The sequence below is a fragment of the Mustela lutreola genome, chromosome 9, assembly GCF_030435805.1.
Source record: "Mustela lutreola isolate mMusLut2 chromosome 9, mMusLut2.pri, whole genome shotgun sequence".
In the NCBI taxonomy this organism is placed as follows: domain Eukaryota; kingdom Metazoa; phylum Chordata; class Mammalia; order Carnivora; family Mustelidae; genus Mustela; species Mustela lutreola.
This window is the reverse complement of record NC_081298.1, coordinates 98,431,112-98,458,599: the sequence shown is the minus strand read 5'-3', so window position 1 is coordinate 98,458,599 and position 27,488 is coordinate 98,431,112.

Sequence of the window (27,488 nt, the reverse complement as noted above, 5' to 3'; positions counted from 1 at the left end):
ATGGACTCTTAAATATAAGAATAATAAGTTATTTTACTTCATAAAAATATTGAATATTTAATTGAGTTTCAAAAATTGAAAGCTTTTCCCTTCTCGGCCTTCTGGCTAAGATCAAGTGCAAAATTAAAAGTTGAGCTTCACTTGAGTAAAGTAAATACTGTCAAGAACAAGGGGGAAATGCACAAGCTAGAATTTTTTTTTTTAAGATTTTATTTATTTATTTGACAGAGAGATCACAAGTAGGCAGAGAGGCAGGTAGAGAGAGAGGAGGAAGCAGGCTCCCTGCCGAGCAGAGAGCCTGATGCAGGGCTCGATCCCAGGACCCTGGGATCATGGCCTGAGCCAAAGGCAGAGGCTTTAACCCACTGAGCCACCCAGACGCCCCACAAGCTAGAATTTTGACTGAAAAATCAAAAGCTTTCCTTTTTCCACATACATGTGTTACTAGGTTGATAGCACTGATATTCTTTGAAAAATGCAGGTATTATACATGAAGCTTTCTCAGTCTGACCAAAGATAAAATATCATAGGAAGCACACCTAAAATTTGACCTTAAAACTCTTCTTGGATGCACAATAAGAATGCCATCCCAATCCTGTAAAAAAACAAGTTTATTTAATAAACATAAGACATGAGATACACTAAAAGCAAATTGTGATCTTTAGCAGAAAATCAAATTAATTCTCAACTTGTGCTATCTACAATTATTTGGCATGGCTTACCAAAACAAACAAACAAAAACAGAAAAACCCCACAAAAACCTGACTTATGTTTGGCTATTTTCCTTTGGAAAAAAAAAAATTTATTTTAAAATCTTTTAGAAAAAGATGATTAAAAAAAAATGAAATTTCAAAGGAAGAGTGATTTTAGTCAGTATAAAACCTGCTGTTTTTAGAATTTTTCTTTTTTTGGTAATATGCCACATTGAAAAGTTTGACAAAAAATAATTAAGTACCATAGTTAGAATTTCATGAGAAAGCAGAAATTTAAGTACTATAATAGCAATTTATGATGAAATTTTAAAAATAAGACAGAATTTCAACATAGTTGTATCAAAATCTTGACTCAAACCACCTAACTAGTGATTTTACTAAAACATAGAAAGAATTAAAAATACATGGAATGAAACCATACAGGTTTTTCTTTTAAATGCCTTTATTTTATTTTTATTATAAACATCCCATCCATCAGCTACAAGCATGTATAATATCAATTAAATTATTTTTGCTATTTTACTAATTCTCAATTATATGAAATTCTAGTTTCATATACTTATACTTGGAAAGTTTACCTGTTGTGGGTAGGAGGTATACCATGTTTTATTTTCCAGCTGCATATCTTTATTTTTACCTCTTAAATATTTAAACATACAGTTAGTAGGTAGGACTTGTTTATGCTTATGATCCCTGTCCTGTAAAAGTTAGGGGTGACCTACCCCTAATATTCCCAAAATTATAATTGTAGTTGCAGGTGATAGAAATGTAGCAAAAATTCTTTTAACTGCTGTAAAAAAAAAAATAAATTACCCTTTCTCAGAATATTTTCAACAGATGGTCCACATGGTAATTTATTTATCCAAGTTTTCTACTTCTTGAGTTAATTAAGTGCATTTTACCAAGAAAAATTGCCCATTTTATATGTATTTTCAAATTTCTAGCATATACATAGTGTTTCTTATAATTTTAATTTCCTTAATACTTATCACTAGAGTTTTAATTATATACTTCCACTGGTATTGATGGCTTTTTTCCAAATGAAATTTGTGAAAAAAAATTGTATATTTCAGAGATTTACTGAATATATTTTTAATCATGTATTTGCTTTTTGGGCATTTAATTAACTTTAGATATTTTTATTTTGCCCTCTACCTTATATAGGTTGGAGGTTTTTTTTTAATATTTGTAAGATGAATATTCAGATAATTTTTCTTGCTATAATAAACTCATTTACATATAAATATTTATCAGAAGAGAACATTGATGAAATTTTTTTAATTTCCATTTGTCACATTCTTGTTCTTGTTTTATTACTGGCTTTATTTTAGATTTATTTTCTCATTGTTTGAAAAGTTATCTAGAAATGTTTTTTGGAAGAAAATAATGAGTAGTTTGATTCTTTTTATGATGGATTTAAAAAACCTTTATTACTCATTTCTATTTTGTTCATGGTGTTCATAAAATATGTCCTATGTGTACATTTGGAAACTTACTGAGATTTTATTTGTTGCCTCTTAAATAATCATGTTTAAAAATCCATAATGTTATAAATGCTGTAGCTTCCATTTTCTAGGTATGGAGTTTGATATATCTCTATGAAGCTTATTTTATTAATTAAATTCAATAGTATAATATGCTTAAATAGAACTTCCTCTGGAAGGCATTCTGTAATTAGTACCTGACCCCAGATTAGTTTAGATATGCCTACTGTACACTACCACAGTATTTTGCATCTTCTAATTACTCTACAAAGCACATTTTAGACTGAATGGTAACTATAAATAATATTATTTTTCCATACTAAATTATAATCTTAATGAGGCCAAAGACTTTATTTTTATCAATGTGTTTATAAGTTTTGTATGTTGATTGTGTATTTTGTATACATATATGGTATATATTTGTGCCACTTAGTGCAATGTCTAGCATATGTCCCTTAGGTGCAGATGACAGGCAGAGATTTCAGTGTGGATTGTATATGAAATGAGTTTGAAAAATCTAGAAGGAGATGCCAGTAAGGGACTGAATATTTGAATCTACTAAAAAACCTAAAAAACAGGTGTGCTAGAAACATATATTTAGGTGGAAACAGAAAGAAGACCCCAAATTATTCTTCTAGAAAGTGACCAAATACATAGTGGAAAAATCAAGAACATGTTATGTCCAAGAGAGGAAGAGCAGAAAGCAAGCTTTTGAAGGAGGAACTGACTTGACCAAATGAGGCGAGTAGAGAGACAGAGAGGTAACTAGGGAAGCTTAGGACTAGGAATGGTTTTTTGGTATAATTTTTTCAATGAATAGGAAATAGTCATTAGGGACTGAAGATGCAGCAAAAAACGGAAGAGCTGAATGTAAGCCTATAAAGGTAAGAAGGAATGATTTTCAGAGCCCTTATAGAGATGTTCACTGCCTTTGATAGGAAGACGGTACCCCTCTTCCTTTGTCACAGAAAGCAAACATGGAAAGCGCTGATACAAGCAGGTTTCAAGTTTCAGGGAGTAAACTGTCAATATAGTCAAAGTCATCAGGCCAACATTTTAAAGAAATAATAACAGGATATAATATTTGGTCTATAGTACAACTTAAATAAAATAAAAAGTCTAAAAAGACAAAGAAAATACATTATCTTTAGTGAAAGATAGTATTTGCACTTTAAAGTTAATTTTATTTAATTATATATTTTTATGAGAGGTATGGATTACTATATATTCTGAAGAAAATATTTTAGACTCTTGTATTTTCCCTCCTGTTGATTTTCTTCAAAAGCTTTTAATTTACATGCTTATATGGAGGACAAGTTTCTCATTTTTTATTTTACCCAGCTCAGTGATAAAGCTAAAAAGAATCACAGCTTTTGCTTGTTAAAGGGTGGAGAATTTTTTAAAAATCAAATAAAAATAAAGAAATATCTAAAAGAGATAGTCAGCATAGATATTTTAGTGTGACTTTTATATACGCAGGCTTTGAGAAGATGATTGTTGTAGATGTGTTTTGCAGGAATGATCTAAAGAGGAAAACCTATGATCCAGTGAGGGTCCAGGATAAGATGGAAAAAAAACAAGGAAAGGGATGGTTCAGATTAAGTCAAGATTCACCATTAGCTGAGAGAACTCTGGAACATCAATGGTTCCTCAGCTGTCCCACCTCAAGGCAAGGCGGCTGGGTACTTAGCACCCTTACATCAGTCAGTCATTGGCTATAGACTTCAATTTCTTCCCTCAGCATTTCTGAGTATGATGGTTCCTGAGGCGGAAAAAGTACAGCTCTGAGCATGTTAGTAGGTGGGTACAAACAATAAATGAGTCTGGGTGAGGCAATCATTCTTCTACTATCATGGGTAATGGAAAAAACCCTGTTCTGGGGCATCAGAAAAATTAGTATGTAGATCTCATTCTGTTTTTAATTGGGACAAGAATCATTTTCTTCATATGAAAAAGGCAGTTGGCTTAAATAAATTCTCAGGTTATTTTCAGCGATGCATGTTAGTAGAAAGACCATGGATTTTTGGGTGAGAAATTTGTTGAAGTAGTTGTTCACCAGTAATAAGCTTACATTGGGTCTTATTTTTTAATCTCTAAGATGTGAATGATAATTCCTAAATCGTATTCAAAGTCTTTATCTGATAAAGTTTTTGATAGAGCCATCGTCAGTAAATAATTATATTAAAATTAATATATATATACACATATATATACATACACAAACATATATGTTATCTTTTTATATAACCTTTGTCTCTGTGGTTCAGGAAACAATCTCACCATTTAAAACTATCAGTATGCCTTGAATATATGTATGTTGCTAAGACCATTTTTAGTTTTTCATCTAATTAGAAGGGTTTACATCTCTCGTCTTCTTGAATCATTGAATATGGGCCTACAGAGGCTCATGTAAGTAAAAGCAGTTAAAGTATTTTAAATAAAATTAGAAGACTTTGTCCAAGTGAGAGTGCAGTGACTGACACATTTTGTTTGTTGGAGGAAGAGAACTGTGCTCAAAGATGATAATCTCTTTAATACTCACTATTGTTTTTCTACTGTTTTCCAAAAATCTTGATTCGTACTGTATTCTGCAGACACCACTTGAACACAACAAAATAATAGATTGAATTAAGTGTTGACTTCTATTAGGACATGATTTAATTAGTACAGGCAAGGCTTTTTGCCTGAACCCCAGTAATGAAGCATACACTTACCCAGTGTTACTACTTCTAATGAAACCTCACTCACAAGACAGGCAGCTAATTAATGGGTCATAGTTGGCTGATGTGATTTTTTTTTTAAATATTGCATTAACTTAGTATTTCTCGATCACTGTGTTTTTTTTTTTTTTTGGTCATTCCTAAAATTATGGATTTGATATGAGTGCCTCAGTCACCTTATATTAATTAGTCTTATCTCAGGGCGATAGGATGTCCTCTGTGAAAATGACGTAGCCATCCTTTACGTAAAATGATAGCATTAAATTTAGATCTTAGTCTAGAAAATTTTAAAAAACATGAAAATATATTTAAATCCTGAGTTGAAGCCATCCTTGCAATGAAGTGTGAATCAAGTATCTTCTCTAAACATTCTAAAACTTGATGTAGTGCTAACTATAGCAGTGTTTCATTCCTTCATTCATTTATTCATTTAATGAATTTAGTATCTTACTATTTATAAAGATGTCCTTCTCAATATGAATTAAATATCTGTACCATAAGTTTATATATAAGTTTAAATATATGTACCATAAGTTTAGATTTAAAAAAAAAAAAGACTTGGACTAAAAGTTATATTAAACCAGTATCAGTACCGACGTAATATTGTTTAAGAAGCTGTATAGGGAATAAGGAATATAATAGTTTATAAAGGCATATCTATCAACTTGTTGCAGTAGATCTGTATCTCGTTCTATTTTCTATCTTCATCACAATGTAATACCTTTTAAAAGCTCCTGTAATGACTCCAAAACTTATTAGTAGCTCTTGGATTTTTTCATTGTGGGAATTGGCAATAATATGAGTAAACCAAGTTTCCCCTGACTCATTGTTGGACATCAAGTATTAATTGCCCAATGTAAATTTCTATGTGAAACAGTTGGAAGGATCATATAATTGATACCCAAATATAATAGAAGCACCACTTGAGTGCTAAGGTATTTCATGCCAATTAATTTTCATCCTAGAAAATTATATCTTTCTTATATGAAATGAATGGCATTTTAATTGGATATAACTTTGCCATTGTTTCTACAACCTCATTATTTCAGTTTTTTTTTTTTTTGAGAAATTCAGTACTAAGTAAATGTTGACAGGTTTTCTCATTTATTTTTTATTTGATAAATGCTTATTAAGTGCTCATTCTATATAAGGTAGTAAACCAAACAAAGAGATAAGACAAACCCTACTTACCCAGAAGCATGAAATCTAGCAAGATAACTGAGAGCTATTTATAATTCATTACAATCCAAGGAAATTTCTGATTAGTATCACATGAGAGGTGCAGACTATATTTTTTAATAGAAGAACAATCACCTCCTCATGATCTTAGAAAGCTTCATGGAAGTAACCTCTTAGAGCATTAGAACTGATTAATAGTACGGTAGAACAGAAAGACTGGACGTAAATATCTCAACCACAGAAAAGAATATGTTGGGAACCTGGGTGGCTCAGTGGGTTAAGCCGCTGCCTTCGGCTCAGGTCATGACCTCAGGGTCCTGGGATCGAGTCCCGCATCGGGCTCTCTGCTCAGCAGGGAGCCTGCTTCCTTCTCTCTCTCTCTGCCTGCCTCTCTGCCTACTTGTGATCTCTGTCTGTCAAATAAATAAATAAAATCTTTAAAAAAAATTAAATCAAATTAAAAAAAAAAAGAAAAGAATATGTTAAGGAAGCCAGGCACTAAATCTCAATTTAAGTTCCTAGGAACTAGTTCATGGGCATGAAGTTTATAGGAATGAAGCTGGGTTTGATGCTGAATATTAAAAACAGTGGCTACTAACTTCATTCTGTCACTTTGTAGCCTGGTGATATTAAACACATTGTCTATTTTTCTCTGTCTGTCGGGTCTTCATTTACAAAGTAATGATAGAACAGCTAATATCTATTGATTACTATATGTCAAACACTGTGGTAAATGTATTAAGCATTATTTCACATAATCTTCATGAGAAACTCATACGGCGGGCTCTCATTTTAGCCAGCTAAAGCTTGGAGAGGTTTAGTAACTGGCCTAAAGTCACAGCGCTTGTGCAATTGCTGGGTCATAGGGCAGTTCTATTTTCAACATTTTGAGGAACCTCCATGCTGTTTTCCAGAGTGGCTGCACCAGCTTGCATTCCCACCAACAGTGTAGGAGGGTTCCCCTTTCTCCGCATCCTCGCCAGCATCTGTCATTTCCTGACTTGTTGATTTTAGCCATTCTGACTGCTGTGAGGTGATATCTCATTGTGGTTTTGATTTGTATTTCCCTGATGCCGAGTGATATGGAGCACTTTTTCATGTGTCTGTTCGCCATCTGGATGTCTTCTTTGCAGAAATGTCTGTTCATGTCCTCTGCCCATTTCTTGATTGGATTATTTGTTCTTTGGGTGTTGAGTTTGCTAAGCTCTTTATAGATTCTGGACACTAGTCCTTTATCTGATATGTCATTTGCAAATATCTTCTCCCATTCTGTCAGTTGTCTTTTGATTTTGTTAACTGTTTCCTTTGCTGTGCAAAAGCTTTTGATCTTGATGAAATCCCAATAGTTCATTTTTGCCCTTACTTCCCTTGCCTTTGGCGTTGTTCCTAGGAAGATGTTGCTGTGGCTGAGGTCGAAGAGGTTGCTGCCTGTGTTCTCCTCAAGGATTTTGATGGATTCCTTTCGTACATTGAGGTCCTTCATCCATTTTGAGTCTATTTTTGTGTGTGGTGTAAGGAAATGGTCCAATTTCATTTTTCTGCATGTGGCTGTCCAATTTTCCCAGCACCATTTATTGAAGAGGCTGTCTTTTTTCCATTGGACATTCTTTCCTGCTTTGTCGAAGATTAGTTGACCATAGAGTTGAGGGTCTATTTCTGGGCTCTCTATTCTGTTCCATTGATCTATGTGTCTGTTTTTGTGCCAGTACCATGCTGTCTTGATAATGACAGCTTTGTAATAGAGCTTGAAGTCCGGAATTGTGATGCCACCAACGTTGGCTTTCTTTTTCAATATCCCTTTGGCTATTCGAGGTCTTTTCTGGTTCCATATAAATTTTAGCATTATTTGTTTCATTTCTTTGAAAAAGATGGATGGTACTTTGATAGGAATTGCATTAAATGTGTAGATTGCTTTAGGTAACTAACCTAAAGATACAAACGTAGTGATCCAAAGGGGCACGTGCACCCGAATGTTTATAGCAGCAATGTCCACAATAGCCAAACTATGGAAAGAACCTAGATGTCCATCAACAGATGAATGGATCAAGAAGATGTGGTATATATACACAATGGAATACTATGCAGCCATCAAAAGAAATGAAATCTTGCCATTTGCGACAACATGGATGGAACTAGAGCGTATCATGCTTAGCGAAATAAGTCAAGCAGAGAAAGACAACTATCATATGATCTCCCTGATATGAGGAAGTGGTGATGCAACATGGAGGCTTAAGTGGGTAGGAGAAGAATAAATGAAACAAGATGGGATTGGGAGGGAGACAAACCATAAGTGACTCTTAATCTCACAAAACAAACTGAGGGTTGGTGGGGGGAGGGGATTTGGGAGAAGGGGGTGGGATTATGGACATTGGGGAGGGTATGTGCTTTGGTGAGTGCTGTGAAGTGTGTAAACCTGGGGATTCACAGACCTGTACCCCTGGGGTTAAAAATATATGTTTATATAAAAAATAAAAAATTAATTAAAAAAAATAAATTAATTAAAAAAAAAAGTCACAGCGCTTGTAAAAAGTGCTGAATGAGAATGAAAACTAGGCCTGTTGGGCTTCAGTTTCCAGGATCCTAGCTAAGCCAATTCACTCTATCCTGTTGAACTCTCGGAGTAAAGGTTGGTTTTAAAAAGATGTATGCGGTTTGTGAATACCTACCTAATCTTGAATGAGAGACAATCTCAGCGTTTAATTCAGAGTTTGTTTCTTGTTTGTAGTTTACTTTGATTTTTCCATGCCTACCACCAACCCTGACACCCACGATCACACCACACATGCACACACCCCACGCTTGCTGTGTGATTTTATTCAATATGCTTTCTTAGCTGTTAGTTGTAAAGGGAAAGTACAGTGGAAACTATACTCTTAAAGTTTTGTGGAAGGCAGGTAGTATATAAATAATAGCCCTTCTACACATCCATGCCCAAATCTATAGAGTTATAAATACCTGAAACTAATAGATCAAAATATGACCTTTATGACCAATATAGCCATTTAGAGAATTGCTGTGATCTGTGGACAAGGGGGCAGGCTAATAATTCATCCCATAAGCACTGGACAGCTATAGATTTTTCCCCACCAGGAGTGGTCCCCTCACCAGGATACTGGAAGCAGACCAAAACATGTGGATCTGAGGTCAGGTTGGTTTCTAAAGATGCCGCAGCTGAGTCAAGCATGCTCGGTTCCTTTTCCAGAGATTAACGAATCTATAATTCATTTCTCTCCCCACACAGGAGAGAAGGAGTGACAAGTGGAGAGGTAGAGAAATAAAGGCCAGAAGTTTAGTGTAGGTCAGTGGTTTTCCTTCCTGGCTGCGCTGTGTGCCATGCAGAACAGATTGACAAAGAGGTTCTCTAATCTGGTGTGAGTTTCAGACACCAGTAAACCTCCACCTGAAAAATAAAGATCGTGGGGCATAAATTCCCCCCAAATCAAAGCGATCTTATTTCCCACATACATGGACCTGTAGGATACAAAATTATGTGGCATATTTCTGGGTTTTAATTTTATTAGTAAAGAAGCAAGTATTAGAATATATCTCCATGAGGATAATGATTTCCACTTGTACATAAGGAGGTACAAATTTAAAATGTATGTGGGAATCTGTGTCTCCTGATTCCGCTTATTTTACTTATGGCCGAGATAAGAAGAAACTAGATAGAGTAAAGGGGAAGATAACCCAGAGCATTCCAAGGGCAAGCTTTCAAATGGAACTACTTTGGAAAGGTTTTACATGTAATTCTAACATCTGAAAATTATTCTTGATATTTCCTAAGTATCATATCTTGATATTCCTAAGAATACCAGTAACATCTGGGGGGCAGGGCAAGAGGAATGATTCAACTTCCTGGGCTCCTGGGCGCTTTTTTTTTTTTTTTTTTTTAATCTACAAATCAGTTCTTCAGAGATATTCTTAACAAAATATAGTTTTTATAGAGAATAATATGTTAATTTTCAATTATCTCTCTTGTAGAGACTTTGTGAGAAATGAGTAACGGGCCCCGGGTCTCAGTGCTGCCACTTCTTTCCCCACGAAACCTAGGGTAGGGCAAGATTTCTCTTTTGTGCCTGTGTTTTCCCATTAAAACAAAACAAAACAAAAGAACATGATGGGGCACCTGGATGGCTCAGTCAGTTAATCATCAGACTTTTTATTTCAGTTCAGATCATGACCTCAGCATTGTGTGATCTAGCCCTGTGTCTGGCTCCACACTGGGCATAGAGTCTGCTTAAAGATTCTCTTTCTCTCCCTTTGCCCCTTCCCCCAAACTAAATTGATTAATTAATTAATTAAAAAGAATATGATGTTGAGGGAAATTGGAAGGGGAGGTGAACCATGAGAGACTATGGATTCTGAAAAAAAATCTGAGGGTTTTGAAGGGGCGGGGGAGGGAGGTCAGGGTACCAGGTGGCGGGTATTAGAGAAGGCACGGATTGCATGGAGCACTAGGTGTGGTGCAAAAACAATGAATTCTGTTACACTGAAAAAAATAATTTAAAAAAAAGCATATGATAATTCATATTTTGAAAAGACATTGCAATATTAAGTGAAGTAATGCATATAAACTCAGTTGTGTGTGTGTTATGGGGGGGTTGGAGGAAAGAGAGGAAAGATATGAACAACATAAATTTGAATAAGGTTAATTTCTCATAAACTCCCTCATGTTAAAGAATTCTGGATCATGGTTTTCAAGCTCCAAGGAAAAGCAGACTAGTTTTCTCATGTGAGAAAGTTAAGTAGAATGAGGTACAATATATTAATAATACTTGTAAACATTCGAGAAAAATATTGAAAGCTTTGGGCATTAATATAATTTTAGTGCTTCATTAGTCTGCATGTTATAGAAGTGACTCTAATTTCTTATTTAGATATATAGTTTATTTTAATATAGTTTTATCACAACTTCCATTATAATTTTTTTTAAAGATTTTATTTATTTATTTGGCAGAGCGAGATCACAAGTAGGCTGAGAGGCAGGCAGAGAGAGAGAGGATGAAGCAGGCTCCCTGCCGAGCAGAGAGCCTGATGTGGGCTTGATCCCAGGACCCTGGGATCATGACCTGAGCCGAAGGCAGACGCTTTAACCCACTGAGCCACCCAGGCGCCCCCATTATAATTTTTAATAAAATATTTTTTGATGAAAGAAAAATTAAAAAGCAGAAACATAAAGTGAGGAAAGAAAAATAAGATTATCTGCAATCTTTGTTTATGTAGCCATATATATTTTTGGTAACTCATACTAAGAATAATTCAGATCTTTTTGCAGTTGTTTCTTCTGTGATTTCAAACAAGCTATCATTATTACTTTAACTTTTTATTTCAAATTTTTTACTCCTTTTTAAAAGCTATTTTTTATTCAATTACCTTGGATAGTCCTTTCATAAAAGTGGGGAAGTCAGATGTCTTTTTCTTTTCTTAATTTTAATGAGAAGGTTTCCATTATGTATGATGTTAACCATTCTTTGTGATAATCATTCTTCATCATGTTATTAACAGAATTCTTCAATTTCCAGTTAGTGAAAGCATATTTTATTAAAAGCCATCAACATGTGTTACAGTGTATCAAATTCTTTTGAGGGATATTGTTCCAGATTATATGTATTTTCACTTTAAATCTCATAATGTGATGAGTTTTTATTATCACATTTCCTAATACTGGATCATTATCAGAATTGTGGAGTTAAACAAAAAATTTTTTTCTTTTTTTTTCATCTCTTCAAGTGACTTGGAAGTTATACATCCAGAAATCATTACAACCCTTGTTATGTTTTAGTAAAAAACAAAATGCCAAACCTAATTATTTTTACTGAAAGCATAGGTAATACTGAATCATTTGCTCTTCCTATGTTAAATGAAAACTTTTATCATATGTTTACTTCCTTGCTTATTATACTTTCCCCCCTATTTAAATATCACACAATTAGTTTGCTGAAAAACCATGGATTTGTAGTTCTAGATGATAAGGTTCTTTTAAACAAAAGATGTCTTACTTCAATGTGTTTTCCCTGATTGTACTTTATGGCCATGTCACCAGTAATTATTTAGATATTAAATATGGTTATGACTGGTTTTATTGCCTGTAATCTTTTTTAATATGACATTTCTTATAATTCAGTATCAAACTGATAAATTTTCTCCTATGACCTTTCTTTTTTTTTTTTTTAAGATTTTATTTATTTATTTGACAGAGAGAGATCACAAGTAGGCAGAGAGGCAGGCAGAGAGAGAGAGAGGAGGAAGCAGGCTCCCTGCCGAGCAGAGAGCCCGATGCGGGACTTGATCCCGGGACGCGAGATCATGACCTGAGCGGAAGGCAGCGGCTTAACCCACTGAGCCACCCAGGTGCCCCTCTCCAATGACCTTTCTGATGGTCTTTTTTGCTAATGTTGTTTTTGTCTATTTCTGTGCCAGCACTACACTCTAATTGTGGAGATTTTTCGTTGTATTATGTAGTAAGGCTGGTACTTCATGTTGTTATTTTTCTGAATTTTGCTAGATAATCTCTGATTACTTTTTCTGTGTGTACTTTGAGATAATCTTATTAAATTGCTACTTCCCCTGACCCTCCCCCAAAACAATCCTGGTGCTTTTTTTATTGGCATATTAAATTTATTAGTTAATATAAATAGTAATAACATCTAACATTATTAGATGATTGTCCATTTTTGTGTTATTTGGGAGTATTTAAATTAATGTTCTTTTCTGGCTCCTTTTAAAAAAAAAAAAATATGTACCTGGGTGATTTATCTTTTGTTGTTGTTGTTATTTGCTATTTTTATAGGAAGTTTTGCTTTTATACCTAGAAGTTTGTGTTCCTGTTCCATGTGTGTCAGCAAAATGGTAGTTAATTCTTTCCTGTCTGGTTCCATTGCCTTTCTCTTGAATCCATTTTTAGTCATTGTCGGTTTTTAACCACCAACCATTCAGTCAAATGCAAATCTTTGGCACTGGGATGAGAATGCCTTGTGCTGCTTCTGGTATCTGGGCCACTTCTGTAAGTAGTAATTTGTCCAACTCTTCTCTATTCTTTTCTCATCATTTCTGGTATCAGACATCATATTGTTGGTTCAACCAAGGTTTGTCCAGGGATTTGGGGGATCATTATCAGATTTGTACCCATGTGGGATTTTTCCATTATACCCATGTGGGATTTTTCCCACAAGCAGTACATCACAGGTCCTGCCCTCAACTCAGTTTAACCCGCAGTGTGGTATATAGAATTTCTCAAAACATCTATCTAACTTATGCTATCCTGTGCTCAGACCATGTCTTCTCATTTTTATATTTCTTTGGTAAAATCTTTTGGGATTAGAATGGACACATTAATTCATGGGCTCTAGCCATAGTCTCCATTCCTCATATCTGTTCATTCTTATAAATCTTTTAAAGAAAAAAGTTTTGAGAGCTTTATCAGTTAAACACAAAGCTGTAGAGAGTAGACTTTCTATAGTAAGTATAAGTATACTGAAACTTTGCATAATTCAGTGTTTATTATTCATGCCTAATTCTGAAAGTATGTATAATATGTCTGATGAGATTGGAACAGAGTGTTCCATAACCTTCTGGATTCACTCTTTTTTTTTTTTTTCCCCAACTGGTTTTTGTGATATCCTTTTGACCTCGCTTTTATGACAAATGGATATCATCAATTCATAATACAGTAGCATAAATGAGACAATCAGAATTTTCTTCCAAATACAAATGGAAATGAAATTGGCATGTGTTCAACATCATGACATTAAAAAATAATTTTCATGATTTTTTCACTGGCTTTCTGGAGAAAAAAATAATGAAAGCTTATATTTTATTGGAATGAGTTTTTTACATGAATTTTTCTACAAGTATCTGAGATAAGAAGAACTAAATCTTTATTTTCCTTAGGGTAAAATTGAAGCAAAGAGAGTTTTAACTACTAATACAGACCACACAACTAATTAGTAGAAGAGCCAGGATTTAAATCTATACCATTAGATTTCATAACTAGGTTCTTTAATATATTAATAATGTCATTATTGCTTCTGTATATACAAAAATATAAGTAGGAAAGAGATGAGAGGGATTAGGCAGGAAGTAGGTGTTATTTAGGGGCTCATTTTGTCATGAACTAGTTTTCTTCACTTTTTGAAAGATAGAGTATCTTACCAGAGGAACATAACATACTGAGACAGAATCAGGGTACTGTCATTTCTTTCTGGTGCTGTTAAAGTTTAATCTCTGTAGTATGTGAGAGACTATAATAATTCTGTAAGATTCTCTCCTTTGTTCTTATATTACTTCTTTTTTTTTTTATTTTTTTTTTTTATTTTTTATAAACATATATTTTTATCCCCAGGGGTACAGGTCTGTGTATCACCAGGTTTACACACTTCACAGCACTCACCAAAGCACATATCCTCCCCAATGTCCATAATCCCAACCCCTTCTCCCAAACCCCCTCCCCTCGGCGACCCTCAGTTTGTTTTGTGAGATTAAGAGTCACTTATGGTTTGTCTCCCTCCCAATCCCATCTTGTTTCATTTATTCTTCTTCTACCCACTTAAGCCTCCATGTTGCATCACCACTTCCTCATATCAGGGAGATCATATGATAGTTGTCTTTCTCTGCTTGACTTATTTCGCTAAGCATGATACGCTCTAGTTCCATCCATGTTGTTGCAAATGGCAAGATTTCATTTCTTTTGATGGCTGCATAGTATTCCATTGTGTATATATACCACATCTTCTTGATCCATTCATCTGTTGATGGACATCTAGGTTCTTTCCATAGTTTGGCTATTGTGGACATTGCTGCTATAAACATTCGGGTGCATGTGCTCCTTTGGATCACTACATTTGTATCTTTAGGGTAAATACCCAATAGTGCAATTGCTGGGTCATAGGGCAGTTCTATTTTCAACATTTTGAGGAACCTCCATGCTGTTTTCCAGAGTGGCTGCACCAGCTTGCATTCCCACCAACAGTGTAGGAGGGTTCCCCTTTCTCCGCATCCTCGCCAGCATCTGTCATTTCCTGACTTGTTGATTTTAGCCATTCTGACTGGTGTGAGGTGATATCTCATTGTGGTTTTGATTTGTATTTCCCTGATGCCGAGTGATATGGAGCACTTTTTCATGTGTCTGTTCGCCATCTGGATGTCTTCTTTGCAGAAATGTCTGTTCATGTCCTCTGCCCATTTCTTGATTGGATTATTTGTTCTTTGGGTGTTGAGTTTGCTAAGTTCTTTATAGATTCTGGACACTAGTCCTTTATCTGATATGTCGTTTGCAAATATCTTCTCCCATTCTGTCAGTTGTCTTTTGATTTTGTTAACTGTTTCCTTTGCTGTGCAAAAGCTTTTGATCTTGATGAAATCCCAGTAGTTCATTTTTTCCCTTGCTTCCCTTGCCTTTTGCGTTGTTCCTAGGAAGATGTTGCTGCGGCAGAGGTCGAAGAGGTTGCTGCCCGTGTTCTCCTCAAGGATTTTGATGGATTCCTTTCGTACATTGAGGTCCTTCATCCATTTTGAGTCTATTTTTGTGTGTGGTGTAAGGAAATGGTCCAATTTCATTTTTCTGCATGTGGCTGTCCAATTTTCCCAGCACCATTTATTGAAGAGGCTGTCTTTTTTCCATTGGACATTCTTTCCTGCTTTGTCGAAGATTAGTTGACCATAGAGTTGAGGGTCTATTTCTGGGCTCTCTATTCTGTTCCATTGATCTATGTGTCTGTTTTTGTGCCAGTACCATGCTGTCTTGATGATGACAGCTTTGTAATAGAGCTTGAAGTCCGGAATTGTGATGCCACCAACGTTGGCTTTCTTTTTCAATATCCCTTTGGCTATTCGAGGTCTTTTCTGGTTCCATATAAATTTTAGCATTATTTGTTCCATTTCTTTGAAAAAGATGGATGGTACTTTGATAGGAATTGCATTAAATGTGTAAATTGCTTTAGGTAGCATAGACATTTTCACAATATTTATTCTTCCAATCCAGGAGCATGGCACATTTTTCCTTTTCTTTGTGTCTTCCTCAATTTCTTTCATGAGTACTTTATAGTTTTCTGAGTATAGATTCTGTGTCTCTTTGGTTAGGTTTATTCCTAGGTATCTTATGGTTTTGGATGCAATTGTAAATGGGATTGACTCCTTAATATCTCTTTCTTCTGTCTTGCTGTTGGTGTAGAGAAATGCAACTGATTTCTGTGCATTGATTTTATATCCTGACACTTTACTGAATTCCTGTATAAGTTCTAGCAGTTTTGGAGTGGAGTCTTTTGGGTTTTCCACATATAGTATCATATCATCTGCGAAGAGTGATAATTTGACTTCTTCTTTGCCGATTTGGATGCCTTTAATTTCCTTTTGTTGTCTGATTGCTGAGGCTAGGACCTCTAGTACGATGTTGAATAGCAGTGGTGATAATGGACATCCCTGCCGTGTTCCTGACCTTAGCGGAAAAGCTTTCAGTTTTTCTCCATTGAGAATGATATTTGCGGTGGGTTTTTCATAGATGGCTTTGATGATATTGAGGTATGTGCCCTCTATCCCTACACTTTGAAGAGTTTTGATCAGGAAGGGATGTTGTACTTTGTCAAATGCTTTTTCAGCATCTATTGAGAGTATCATATGGTTCTTGTTCTTTCTTTTATTGATGTGTTGTATCACATTGACTGATTTGCGGATGTTGAACCAACCTTGCAGACCTGGAATAAATCCCACTTGGTCGTGGTGAATAATCCTTTTAATGTACTGTTGAATCCTATTGGCTAGTATTTTGTTGAGTATTTTCGCATCTGTGTTCATCAAGGATATCGGTCTATAGCTCTCTTTTTTGGTGGGATCCTTGTCTGGTTTTGGGATCAAGGTGATGCTGGCCTCATAAAATGAGTTTGGAAGTTTTCCTTCCATTTCTATTTTTTGGAACAGTTTCAGGAGAATAGGAATTAGTTCTTCTTTAAATGTTTGGTAGAATTCCCCCGGGAAGCCGTCTGGCCCTGGGCTTTTGTTTGTTTGGAGATTTTTAATGACTGTTTCAATCTCTTTACTGGTTATGGGTCTGTTCAGGCTTTCTATTTCTTCCTGGTTCAGTTGTGGTAGTTTATATGTTTCTAGGAATGCATCCATTTCTTCCAGATTGTCAAATTTATTGCCGTAGAGTTGCTCATAGTATGTTCTTATAATAGTTTGTATTTCTTTGGTGTTAGTTGTGATCTCTCCTCTTTCATTCATGATTTTATTTATTTGGGTCCTTTCTCTTTTCTTTTTGATAAGTCGGGCCAGGGGTTTATCAATTTTATTAATTCTTTCAAAGAACCAGCTCCTAGTTTCGTTGATTTGTTCTATTGTTTTTTTGGTTTCTATTTCATTGATTTCTGCTCTGATCTTTATGATTTCTCTTCTCCTGCTGGGCTTAGGGTTTCTTTCTTGTTCTTTCTCCAGCTCCTTTAGGTGTAGGGTTAGGTTGTGTACCTGAGACCTTTCTTGTTTCTTGAGAAAGGCTTGTACCGCTATATATTTTCCTCTCAGGACTGCTTTTGTTGTGTCCCATAGATTTTGAACCGTTGTATTTTCATTATCATTTGTTTCCATGATTTTTTTCAATTCTTCTTTAATTTCCCGGTTGACCCATTCATTCTTTAGAAGGATACTGTTTAGTCTCCATGTATTTGGGTTCTTTCCAAACTTCCTTTTGTGGTTGAGTTCTAGCTTTAGAGCATTGTGGTCTGAAAATATGCAGGGAATGATCCCAATCTTTTGATACCGGTTGAGTCCTGATTTAGGACCGAGGATGTGATCTATTCTGGAGAATGTTCCATGTGCACTAGAGAAGAATGTGTATTCTGTTGCTTTGGGATGAAATGTTCTGAATATATCTGTGATGTCCATCTGGTCCAGTGTGTCGTTTAAGGCCTTTATTTCCTTGCTGATCTTTTGCTTGGATGACCTGTCCATTTCAGTGAGGGGAGTGTTAAAGTCCCCTACTATTATTGTATTATTGTTGATGTGTTTCTTTGATTTTGTTATTAATTGGTTTATATAGTTGGCTGCTCCCACATTGGGGGCATAGATATTTAAAATTGTTAAATCTTCTTGTTGGACAGACCCTTTGAGTATGATATAGTGTCCTTCCTCATCTCTTATTATAGTCTTTGGCTTAAAATCTAATTGATCTGATATAAGGATTGCCACTCCTGCTTTCTTCTGATGTCCATTAGCATGGTAAATTCTTTTCCACCCCCTCACTTTAAATCTGGAGGTGTCTTCGGGCTTAAAATGTGTTTCTTGGAGGCAACATATAGATGGGCTTTGTTTTTTTATCCATTCTGATACCCTGTGTCTTTTGACAGGGGCATTTAGCCCATTCACATTCAGGGTAACTATTGAGAGATATGAATTTAGTGCCATTGTATTGCCTGTAAGGTGACTGTTACTGTATATGGTCTCTGTTCCTTTCTGATCTACCACTTGTAGGCTCTCTCTTTGCTTAGAGGACCCCTTTCAAGATTTCCTGTAGAGCTGGTTTGGTATTTGCAAATTCTTTCAGTTGTTGTTTGTCCTGGAAGCTTTTAATCTCTCCTTCTATTTTCAATGATAGCCTAGCTGGATATATTATTCTTGGCTGCATGTTTTTCTCGTTTAGTGCTCTGAAAATATCATGCCAGCTCTTTCTGGCCTGCCAGGTCTCTGTGGATAAGTCAGCTGCCAATCTAATATTTTTACCATTGTATGTTACAGACTTCTTTTCCCGGGTTGCTTTCAGGATTTTCTCTTTGTCATTGAGACTTGTAAATTTTACTATTAGGTGACGGGGTGTGGGCCTATTCTTATTGATTTTGAGGGGCGTTCTCTGAACCTCCTGAATTTTGATGCTCGTTCCCTTTGCCATATTGGGGAAATTCTCCCCAATAATTCTCTCCAGTATACCTTCTGCTCCCCTCTCACTTTCTTCTTCTTCTGGAATCCCAATTATTCTAATGTTGTTTCGTATTATGGTGTCACTTATCTCTCGAATTCTCCCCTCGTGGTCCAGTAGCTGTTTGTCCCTCTTTTGCTCAGCTTCTTTATTCTCTGTCATTTGGTCTTCTATATCACTAATTCTTTCTTCTGCCTCATTTATCCTAGCAGTTAGAGCCTCCATTTTTGATTGCACCTCATTAATAGCTTTTTTGATTTCAACTTGGTTAGATTTTAGTTCTTTTATTTCTCCAGAAAGGGCTTTTATATCTCTCGAGAGGGTTTCTCTAATATCTTCCATGCCTTTTTCGAGCCCGGCTAGAACCTTGAGAATTGTCATTCTGAACTCTAGATCTGACATATTACCGATGTCTGTATTGATTAGGTCCCTAGCCTTCGGTACTGCCTCTTGTTCTTTTTTTTGTGTTGAATTTTTATGTCTTGTCATTTTGTCCAGATAAGAGTAAATGAAGGGGCAAGTAAAATACTAAAAGGGTGGCAACAACCCCAGGAAAATATGCTTTAACCAAATGTTTTTCTGTTTCCAGAATTGCTGTTCTTCTTCTCTTCGATCTGCCGATGGATTTTCAGGTGTTTGCAATCTTTAGATAAGCTATCTAGCTGATCTCCGGCTAGCTGAAGCAGTCTCAGCTTGCTACTTCTCCGCCATCTTGACTCTCTTCTGTTCTTATATTACTTCTAATGAGTTTTCAGATGCTGACTTCTTCTACATTGATATCCAAGATTAGATTTACTTTTATAATCAATCTAATAAATTGTCATTTTTTACTATTTCATAATAATTTCTCATACATTCTCATGATAATTTCAAGTTAGCTCTTGAATATAAATCTTCAGTTCTCTAAACAAATAAATATTAACTTTATATAGCACATTTAGATATTTCTGATCAACAACTCTTTTTGTTGATTAGTTTTTCCCACTTTTATCCAAAATCAGAGAAATTATGTTTTAAAAGAATTGGTTTTCTATATCTATGGCCATGATACTTTTCAATTTTGAGTACATTGAGACCTGCATCCTGGGCATAAGGTGATTATGCTGATAAGAAATCAGTCTTGTCTTAGTAATAAAATGAGTTGGCTCTTATTCTCATTTTTTTTCCCTCTAGCTGAAACCCGAGCCATCCTTATTAGGACAGTTTTATGGTCTAATTTTTTTTAATAGAGTAAAACCTGACATAAATCAATGGAAAATCGAACATTAAACCCCTAAACCTTAAGTGACTTACTCTCAATTTAACCACACAGTCTTCTTGAAATACTGATGAATGACAAGTAATTACTTACTCAGTGTAATGCTTGTCAATCAACTGAACAAACAATTACTAAGTCTCACACCATATTATTCAGCAAAACCCCAAGCATCCCACAGGGGAAAAAGTTAAATATTTCAAAGACCAAGGACTCAGGACATCTGTAAGTACATTTATTCTGCTTTGTCCATTGACTTCTTTGACTTACTTCAGGTACAATGCCAAATTAGATTTCCTTAAAATAGAGTGAATGATCCTAGTAGCTACCACCACCTTGGAAGAAATTTGCTTACTAACATGTTAATTCTTCTTACAAAAATGGGAATAATTGTACACTTGGCATTCAAAGGCTTACGTATTCCTTCTTTGCCACTTACCAACTGGGTCATTTATCTGTGACATTGCCATAACATTTCTGTGACTTAATTATTCATGTCTATCATCATCACAGATTTAAATATATTTTGAGTTATGCAAAATGTTATTAAAAATCATTTTTAAAATACTGATTTTAAAGCTAAAATAACAACTATTGACAAAGATTAAATTAATAGATCTAAATCTACATATATACATGTATAATGTATATACAGACATATACACACATATATGCATTCATTTATTAGGATTTGAGGGGATGTAGCAATTTGGCAATACTCATGTAAATGAAGATTAGCCACACTTCCTTGGAGAGCAATTTACAATACGAATCACATGTTTTAAAATTGTACCCTTTGGCCCAACGATTCTTCTATAGAATGTAATCTCAAGGGAATATTAATTTGCTGAAAATTTTAGGAGAAATAATACCAATACTCAACTTTATTAGAAAAATAAAACTTTAGGAAAAGTTGATGTTCAGTATTAAAGAATTCATTAATTATACAGTTTTACTACTACATGTTAAAAAACTATAGTCATTAAATGAATATATACATTAGTGAAACTATTAAAAAAAAGCTTTAAAATTTACACACAGTATAATTTCAAATATATAAATATTATCTCTGAGCAGAATAATTCTGAGCATAGTAATTCTAGATAATTTCTGTATTGTCGTACATACAATTTCCACATTTTTAATGTGCTTGAGCCATTATATATTAATAAAATATTCATTATAGTATAGTATTTAAAATAGCAGTTAGTAATAGCTAACTTTTTTTGAGCACTTGCCACGTAAGAGGCACTTCTAAGTAATGTATTAACTCATTTAGTATGTATATGATTGTCTTTGATATTGCTAAGCCTATACAAAAATCTATCTCTTTTGGGTTTCTCACTGTATTAAAAGTCTCCTAAAAAGAATTTTTACTTATAACTGACTCTAAATCTCCTCATGAGTTTTGGAGACATTGGACTGGAAGGGAATGAAATGAAAGGGAGGGGGTCAGGAATGTCAGTGGAGTCAGCTGACTCCAGTTTAGGCAGTGGATAAATGCATGCAGGCTGCAGCTATAATTTTAACTGTCAAGAATCAAGTCCTTGAGAAATAATCCAGTTCCAGTGTCACCTGTGGCTTGGTTTTCTTTTGCTTCTTTGCAAATGTGAACCTAAATCATGGAGGTTCTTTGGACAGTGGAAGCCATAAGGAAACATCTGAGTTGGCAGGTTCGTCTTCAGGAATCTTCACTTCGTAGCATTGGGCAGACATCAGAATAGACATGGTTTTGTTAAAAGATATAGATGTCTGTACCCTAGGAAATTTTAAGAGATTGGACAAAACTTTGAGGTACTTGAAGGTAGAAGACATCTTTAGGACATAATGCAAAGGTAAGAAAGTTTGTGAAGTATTTTCCTGGATGCCCTCCTCACATTTTGAAATAAAGAAAATTCTTTTGCTTTTTAAATATTCTAAGAGATGATTCCAGGAGACATGATGCAAATAATTTATTACTGTCTGTTGTATATCATTAAGGTAAGGCAGATGACTATGGCTTGGGGATGGTTGGAACAGTAGAATGCCTGAAACCATAAAACTAATATATGAAATGAGTCTCTAATCACTTCAATTCATAGGAAGGAGTACATTACTCTTTATCACTTTGGTCCCAATAATCCAACTATAAATGATTTACATTTTTTATTCACAATGCCATCATCCTCCTGCTGCCTATTGATTTGATCATCAGCATCGTTTCCAGAGGAATTATCAGGAAAAGAGAAAGAGATTGAAACCAAGATATAGAAGTATTTGTTTTCCTGTGAGTGGTGGAAGCAATGCTGTACTTTGAGAGGTGACCAGATCATTCCAATTTGCATGACTTTAGTACTGAAAGTCAGGAATTGTGAAAGCCCCTTTAGTCTCAGGCAAATCAGGACTTTTGATTTGCTCTGTAAAAGTACCTTCACACAGGTAGAGAATTATATCCAGAGCGATGGTGACAAATGTGAAGCGGCATTGACAAACTGGAAGGTAGTCTCACAAGTCTAGAAACATTAACCTGATGACTGACTTTAAACATCTGAGAAAATTTCATATCAAAGAGAAAGAAACCAATCTGTTACTATAGCAGAGAACTCAGCGGAAAAAAACATGAGCTAGATTTTTGGCTTATAATAATAAAGACCATTTGCACCCCCCAATCTGCCTACCACGTACTACCCTCATCTTCAGAGCTCAGGTAGACAACTTCCCATAATGAAGTTGAAATTTCTAAGCACAGATTAAATATATGTCGGGGGAGTTATCAAGAAGATAACCAAATTGAGACTTAGATCCCAAGATCCTCCCTGACTCTGACATTCTGTAATTCTATGAGGAAATCAGGAAAAGGAAAGCAAAATGGAAACATTTTCTTCCTTCCAATTTAAACTGACTACTTTCTTGAGATGGCACTGTACCTGCTTTCACTTACTGAAGAATAATAATATTAACCCTTTATGACCTGGCAGAAGGAAATGAAATCATGATCAAAATCAGTTTTAGATATGGTAAATTCAATTGAGACTGTCTGTAGCCTCTTGATTTCTGGATTTAGTTATGCTTCTTTCCATGGCAAACACTTCACTATAGCTAATTAGGATCATATCTTCCTTTCTCTAGTACTCTCCTTAATTCAACAACTTACCTGTTTTTCCCAGAAGATCATATCGTTTCTTGCTTTACAGAGTATTTTAGGATCTCAGGAGGATTCCCATGTTTGTTGCTCTGTTTATTTCAACATACTTACCTCTTTATCTTCTCAACATTTCTCTTCATTTTAGAAGAGAAAGTGATTGCCCTCATTCAAGATGGAATTTCCTCTTTTCATCCCTAGTCAAGTACCTGAAAAAAGCTTGACCAAAATCTGTACTGATTTCTTCTATTTGAAGTATTTTTGCCTATAGAATGTTTCTTTCTGCATTTAATATGTTCAAGTCTCTTTACATAGAATAAAAAGTGTTCTATTTGATTCCACTGCTGTGTCTACCTATAATATTGCTATCTGTTCCTTTTACTAAAAAGCATATTGACTGGGGAATTTACACCTTAAGAAATGCAATGTCAAAAAAAGATCGATTTGCTATATATTTTGATTCCTCTTTCCCTTCAAAGGTCTACAATATCTGTTTTATAGTTCTCTTAGTAAGCAAGATATAGGACACATTCATAGATAAATTACATCCATGGTTCTTGTCCCAATATGTGAAAGATGTTTTTATTTCTTTTCTTAGTTGGAGATATATGTTGTATAATGAAAAAAGAAGGAAGGGGAACTTGCGAATGAGGTAAAAGAATTGAAATAGTTAGTGGAAAATATGAACCATGAGTCAAGGCAGAGTTTTAGAAGACACCTCCATTTTCTGAAGAACACAGCTATGTTGCTGAAAAACAAACACTATGATTGCACTATTTTTCTTCAAGACTATTCTCATGGCTCCTCAAATGCTTATATGCTGCACGCAAAAAAATTTGTGTAATACATGTTGCTTATCCCTATACCAGTTCTTATCTCCAGACAACAACTATCTAATCTTTTTTCATTGTTTTCTCACTTTTTACTTATTTTGTTGTTCTTTGGCTTACATTAATCATTTAAATGTTCAAATGTATCCCTAAAGTTCCATAATGTTCTTACCAAATTCTTTTATTAAGATGAACATTTATTAAATCACTGATCTCAGCTAAAGTCTTTTAAGAGGTCAATATGAAATTAAATAAATGATCAATTAGTCTTATTTCTTGGGTATTTTACTTTAAAGATAGAAAATATCTTAAAACTTAACTCTACTTTCACAATAGCTTGTCAATATGCTGGAGTAGTAATATCCTTAGTTCTATTTAATAGTGTTGGGTAGACAAAAATGAAAAAATACTGAACATTGAATAAGCAGAAGCAGAGTTGAAAAAGCTTAACCGTATTGTAATATTCTTTCATAACAAAATGCCTATTCTTGACTGAATAGGATAAATAATAGTTGAAAGTAAATATGCTAACAAATTTTGAAAAAAGAGATGGTAATAAAATGTTTTCGGGGATATCTAAGGTATTTTCTGTTTTATCTCCCTGATTATTATCACTTGAAAAACCCCTTTTCTATCACAGATTACTGCATTTGGCATTACTGCCATTTACACTCGGGAATATAGGAAGACCAGACTCCTCCTACCTTAAACTTAGGCATGGCCATGAAACTTAATCTGACGAATAAAACATGGAGAGAAGTAATTTGTTGAACTGAACATATATAATTGCACACATTCTCCATTTTCTTTCCCCCTTGCTGTCTTGTCTATCAATATTCTAAATGAGGTAACATCTCTTAGCATGATTTCCAAAGTGAGAAAGGGATGGGACAGAAAGCCCCATTAATAAACATAGAAATTGAGTTCCCTGGATGGCTCAGTCAGGTAAACATCTGCCTTCAGCTCAAGTCATGATCCCAGAGCCCTGGGATTGAGCCCTGCATCGGGGCTCCCTGCTCAGCAGAGAGTCTGCTTCTCCATCTCTCTCTACCCCTCCTTCCACTCATGTGCTCTCCCCTTCTCTCTTGTGTGTGCTGTCTCTCTCTCAAATAAATAAGTTAAATCTTAAAAAATAATAACAAATATGGAAGTGTACCATGACTTAGAAATAAATTATTTTTAAGTTACTGATATTTGGGGTTTATTTGTTACTGAACTGTACCTCTACCTATCCTTACTGATACATCACAGGGAGATCATGAGAGAGCTAGAATAAGGATAAATAGCACACACATATTTATGACAGAGAGGTAACTTCTGAGAATTTTGTCCACATGTTTTTGGGAAGAGGGTAGGCAAATTTTTGTTGTGTAATAGGCAGTTACATCAAGTTAGGTGAAAGAATGTTATTGTTTATGTATTGCAGTGTAGAAAGTTAAGTGAAGGTAGAAGGATACCTATGGATGCTGAGTAAGCAAAGGTATATATTTTGCTGAATTATCTATGGTAAACATTGCATCAGTGCCTCCTCCACATTTAATCTTTTATGGAAGTCTGGAACTGGATTCCCTTATATTTATGGGTCTAGATGAGACCTTATCAGTGAAGAGTACCACCATAATATTTCAAAAGTGTAAGAGAGGGGAAAGCAGTTGTATTCTAGTAACAGTTATAGGCAGATACCTTGGAAGACATCAAGATTTTGAAAACTAGCTGCTGAGGTTGGTAGCAGTGGCCCTATGTGACACTCTCAGGTTTCATTGTGGCTACTGCATGAGCATTTATGAATCATCCATTTGTTGCTGTGGCTTCCTGGAATTTTTCAAACTGCTATGTACATAATACCATTATTTGAAAAGATATAATGTAAAATTTAATACATCTGTGAGGAGAAATTGAAAAATCCACTATCCTAGTGTGAGATTCAAACATCAATCTCTTAATGGTAGACAGAAGAGGTAGATAAAAATTCAGTAAGATGACAGGAATTTCACATCACAGGCTTCTCTCTAGAAGTAGAATGCTGCTCCACTCTGATCACAGATGTTTCAGGTTAAATATCAGTATCTAAAAAATAACTGTTCTCTTACATTTGGGAAAATATTACCTTTTTTAAAAAAATGCATCAAGGGGACGCCTGGGTGGCTCAGTTGGTTGAGCAGCTGCCTTCGGCTCAGGTCATGATCCCAGCGTCCTGGGATCGAGTCCCACATCGGGCTCCTTGCTCAGCGGGGAGCCTGCTTCTCCCTCTGCCTCTGCCTGCCATTCTGTCTGCCTGTGCTCGCTCTCTCCCCTTCTCTCTCTCTGATAAATAAATAAAATCTTTAAAAAAAAAATGCATCAAGTATCACATGCAGTGACCAAATAGAAATAATTAATTTTAAAGTCAAGAACAAGGTGTGCCTCGGTAGCTCAGTGGATTCCCCTCAGATTATAATCTCATGGGTAGGGGGATAGAGCCCAGCATGGGGGGGGAAAAAAAATCTGTGCTCAGCTGGGGTCTGCTTGAGATTCTCTCTTTCCATCTCCCTCTGTCCCCTCCCCTGTGCTGTCTCTCAAATAAATAAATGTTTAAAAATTAAAATACTGGGACACCTGGGTGGCTGAGTTGGTTAAGCAGCAACCTTCGGCTCAGGTCATGATCCCAGGGTTAAGCAGCTGCCTTCGGCTCAGGTCATGATCTCAGCGTCCTGGGATTAAGTCCGTCATCGGGCTCCTTGCTCTGCAGGGAGCCTGCTTCTCCCTCTGCCACTCTGTCTGCCTGTGCTCACTCTCTCTCTCTATCTCTGACAAATAAATAAATAAAATCTTTTAAAAAAAATTTAAAATACCTCCCACATCAGTTGACTGTTTTTTTTTATCCACAGTACTCATAGATAGCTAGGAATGTTCATCATATAGATTTATACTAAAGTTAAGAGTTAATAGTATAAAACCCAATACAAATTCATACCTTATTTAGTTCTCATAACAATTCTCTGATGAAATTACCATGACCACTCTCATTTTAAAGGGACAGAGACTGTAGACCTGAAGTGAAAAAGACCTTCTGATTGCAAAGCCAATGTTCCTTATATTACCCTGTGCCAAGCCTCATTGACATTCATGTAACTAATCTCCTGTTCTTTAATATTTAAGTTTTCATTTCATATTTTGTTTTTTTCTATTATAAATAATTATATGTTCATTGTTCTTAAGTATAAATGTAAACCACCTTTGTATATATACCTTTTGTCTCAGTATAAATTCTTAAAAGTGGGGGTATTGGATTAAATGGCTATTTTTTCT